The following is a 4682-nucleotide window of genomic DNA, read 5'->3' on the forward strand; positions in this document are numbered from 1 at the left end:
GTGTTACATAACATTTGTCCTGTTGTTTTGACTTAGCTCACTCCAGATGTTCTCAAAACTCATCTATGTGTCATTTCTCTTTATCACTAATATCCCGTTGCATGTGTACTCGAAGGCATCCCATATTTTGTTTTTTCACTCATCTGTTGATGGACCCTTCAGGTTGTTTCTTAATGAAATTTGGGAAACAAGTTTTGGTTTGTGTCCCTGCTTCCAGTGTTTCTGGGAGTGGGCTACATACCTATGATTGTGTTTTATGGATAAACCGGTCGTTCTACACTTAAGTTTTTTGTTTTCCTTAGCAATTGTACCATTTTGCATTCTCACCAAGCAATGGTGGTGGGCTCCAATTTCAGACGGGCTCTGTCTCAGCATTTCTTTGGTAGAAAGTGGTCTCTATTGATGGTGCCCTGCAAAACCAGCTGAGGTCAGTTAAGCCTATTTAGGACAGTGAGTAAGCACCGTTCCGATCCATTTGGAAGCTGTCTTCATAAGTTTCATCTTTCTACACACTGTCCTGGCACGTGGAAGGTGCTGGCTATGTAATTACATACCATTAGGCCCACACAAAGTGGAAGGCTATTCTATTGAAAAGCTAGCTTTCTATTTCATTAAAATGATATGACTTCCTTGCTGCTCACATTTAATCAATAATCACAGAGAAACTACTAAGTACCAAGTACTGTAGGAAGTGCTACGTGTATTTTATTTATCCCCCCGTCTAATCCATTCTCAAAGGTTTATGCTTTGCCTCAAAAATTATATTGCTGAAAGTATACTCTAAATTCCCAAAGAGAGATACTAAGTTGATTTTGCACAAAAAAAGCATCATTGGAAGAAGTGCTTACCCTGATACTGAAATCATATTAACAATGCACCAGAGAGCTGAAAAACAGAGATGCAATGAGTCCTTATTTTTTCCTATCACAATGAGAATTTGCACATAGGCTCTCTAACCATGAATTTACTTGTATTGATGGCCCTCTACAGCTAGAGACCGAGAGACCTACTTAGGGCTGTCCTCTAAGCTAACTAAGGAGCCCCGGTAGTGCTGTTGGTGGTTACTTACTGGGTTGTTAACTGCAAGGTCAGCAGTTTGACTCCATCAGTCTGTCCACAGGGGTGGGGTGGGGCGGGGGAAGGAGGCTCTCTGCTCTCCTAAAGACTCACAGCCTCAGAAACACAAAGGGGCAGTACTACTGTGCCCTATGCAGGGGTCCTCAAACTATGGCCTGCGGGCCACACGCGGCCGGCCGAGGACATTTATCCTTCCCGACGGGTGTTTTTGCCCCATTTTGTTTTTTACTGAAAAATAAGATATGTGCAGTGTGCATAGGAATTTGTTCATAGTTTTTTTTTAAGCTATAGTCCGGCCCTCCAACTGGTCTCAGGGACAGTGAACTGGCCCCCTGTTTAAAAAGTTTGAGGACCCTGCTTTAGAGCATTTTGATGAGTCAGAATCGACTGGCTGTCAGGGGTTAAGAGTTAACTTGTTGCATTCTTTCCCAACTCAGACTTTGGCTCCTCTCCTTTGATCTGAAAATATTTAAAACTGCTTCCCAAATCTGAATGTAACACTATTTGAAGGTAAATGTCCATTCGCTGTTATGTGCGTGACCAGAAATGTTTTGCTCGTGTATATAATTTTCCATCTAGGGCTTTGAGGGTGTGTGGCGTTCCTGTTCCTAAAGGTCCTAAGTATTCTAATAGATGTGCGAATGCTAACATGCCACCCAAAAGACGGTGCCATGTCTGAAGAACATACACTATTAATCAGGTGCCAAAGAGAAAGTGTGTGACATGCTATTACATAAGACCGTGGCTAGAAAAATGCAGTATGCGACAGATGGAAAGAAACACTACCTTTGTTAACTGGTTTGTTTTAAAATGCTCTTAATAAAATGTATCCGTAAAAAATCTGTAAGCCACTCTGGTTTGTTAATGTAAGTTAAAGTGCTCCCATGCAGACTGTAGGGCATGGGCACAGGGCAGGGTTACCTGCCTCTCAAAAACACTCCATTTTCCAGTGATCGCATTGCTGTCACTTCAACCCTTTGAGTCTTTAAGCCGTGGACCTTCAGAAGACCCGAAGACCTAAATTACTCTGGAGTGTGGTAGCGTGCAGAACTGCCTCTTGAGGAGAGTACGTTGGCAGTTTTTCTACAAACTCCATCCATGTAACTTCTGAACAACATAGATCAGTTGAAGGAATGTTATTGGATGTGTCGTGAATGTAAGCTGAGGTTAAACATACTGCAAACGAAAATGGGAAATATTGCATGTATTAGTTATCAGAAGGAGCCCCAAAGGCACAGTGGTTAAAGTACTTAGCTGCTAATCAACATGTTGGTGGTTTCAGTGTACCAGCTGCAGTGTGGAATATAGCCAGGGTAATCTGCAATGGAGAGGTTCTAGTTTGCCCTATAGGGTCCAGCCATAAGTCTGCATTGACTTGATGGCCGTAGAAGGGATGCCACAGGGGGAGAATTAATAATGCTCTCTAACATTACATGACAAGGATGTCTCTGAGGTGGAACCAGAGACATATATAAACCACAGATGCATGAATGGATTTGGGGCTTGCGCTTAAGTCTAGCCCCATTCAAAGAACAGTTAGGTCTCCTGACAGCCCTGCTTGATACTCTACCTCATGAAGAGATCACTGAAGATATGGGTGCTCTAGCAGGGTGTGGTGAAGAAATCAGATGGTGCCTGGCTATCAGAAAGAATAGCATCTGGGGTCTTCAAGGCCTGTTTTCAAACAAGCAGCCATCTAAGTGAAACATCAACTAAGTCCACATGGAAGAAGCACATCAGCCTGTGTGATCCAAGATTGTAAATAATTTAATCCAAATCTAAAGGAGGGTACATCACCAGAGCTTAAATTGTGAACAGCTGGTTTGCAGAAGGCTATGAATAACCCGGGAAGCCCCAAATCCATTTGGGTGGTCCACTCATGGATTAATCCTCTGGTGAGTCCCCTCTGATCATACTTGAGGAAGTAAATAGCCTTGTTACCAGACAGCATTGTAAAGTAGATTACGGCAGATGATATTAGGTTAAAATGCAATATGTAATCTCCCTTTAGACCTATTTTAAAGCTGTTGCAGTGCCAAAGCTGTTGTGATTTAAAAAAAAAAAAGTGAAGGGGAAATGCATGTGGATTAAGCCCCTGCTGAATCCCCACTGACCATGGACCAGGGGTGTAAACAGCCTTGCTAACATGCACAATGCATTAGAAAGTGGAAAATTGCAGAAGCAGTTAGATAAATTTTATCTTCCTTTATCTTCATTTATGTTTGTTCTAGTTTTGGAGGATGAGGGGCAAGGAGAGATCATTTTAAGGCATTCAAGAAGAAAGAATGTTTGACACTGACTGTGGTGGCATTTGTACAATACTGCTCAATGTGACTACTATGGGATGATTATCTCTATTAGCTCCCAATAAAAAGGTTTTAGAAAAAAATCATTTGTTCAATTTTTAAATATTTTCTGATTTCTTTTAGACTGAGTTTTTTATCTGCTTTACTTTGTTATTCTGTATTTAAAATTCAGGCTGCGTAAATCTATAGAGATGATAACTGGTATAACTGTTCCTTGGGGGTATGGCAGGGAGATGAGGCATACACGGGGAGCTAATAATGATGAGAACAAGAATGAAGAAAGTGTTCTGAAACGGACTGTGGTGCTGATTGTACAACTCTTCTTGATGTGATACGTGAATTAGATGCCAATAAAACAGTTGGGGCTGGGGAGAGGGAGGCTGTCTGTCCCATGGAAACTGTATGGGGACAATTACACACTGTCCTGTAGCTTCACTATGAGGCCAAATCAACTCGATGAAGGTGGGCTTCGTTTTGTTGTGGTGGTTGTTAGATGCCATTGAGTCTGTTCAGACTCACAATCACCTCATTTATTTACAACAGAATGAAACACCGCCCGGTCTCTCGCCTTCTTGCAGTCGCTCTTCTATTGGACCCGTAGTTGAAGCCGCTGCGTGATCCTTCTTGTGAAGGGTCTTCTTCTTGCTGACTCTTCACTCTATCAAGCACGATGCCATTCCCGAGGGACTCTGACCCTGTGTTGGGCAGGGTTCTCTAGAAGAGTGGTGCTCAACCTTCCTATTGCTGCAACCCTTTAATACAGTTCCTCATGTTGTGGGGACCCCCCTCCAACCATAAAAATATTTTCATTGCTACTCAATAACTGTAAGTTTGCTACTGTTATGAATCGGGAGACCCCCATGAAAGGGTTGTTTGACCCCCAAAGGGGTCATGACCCACAGGTTGAGAACTGCTGCTCTAGAGAAACGAAACCAAGTATGTAGATAGATATATACAGCATAAAGGAATATAACAGCTAATTAGCCCACACAGCAGTACAGAAGACTCAGTTCAACTCGCTTCTGTTAATATACTAGAAGTCCTGGAAATGGATTATCAAATGCAGCAGAAGAGTAGGGTGTTGTGGAGGGAACGGTGGGTGTCTGAAAGAGTAGACAAGAATGGAGCGTGGAGGCATGTCTGACCTCTGCCTAATGGACCTTGGGCTTGTGTGGAGCTAGATTACCTTTTCCCTTGAGTAGCCAAAGGAGATTATGACTCTACATTGATTTAATTTTGGAATGGTATATCTAATAATCATCACTAAGACCATAACACATGAACCATATAGATAATCAA

This window comes from Echinops telfairi, unplaced genomic scaffold (assembly GCF_000313985.2).
Source record: "Echinops telfairi isolate 266 unplaced genomic scaffold, ASM31398v2 ScPeMD7_7469;HRSCAF=8507_1, whole genome shotgun sequence".
Classification (NCBI taxonomy): Eukaryota; Metazoa; Chordata; class Mammalia; order Afrosoricida; family Tenrecidae; genus Echinops; species Echinops telfairi.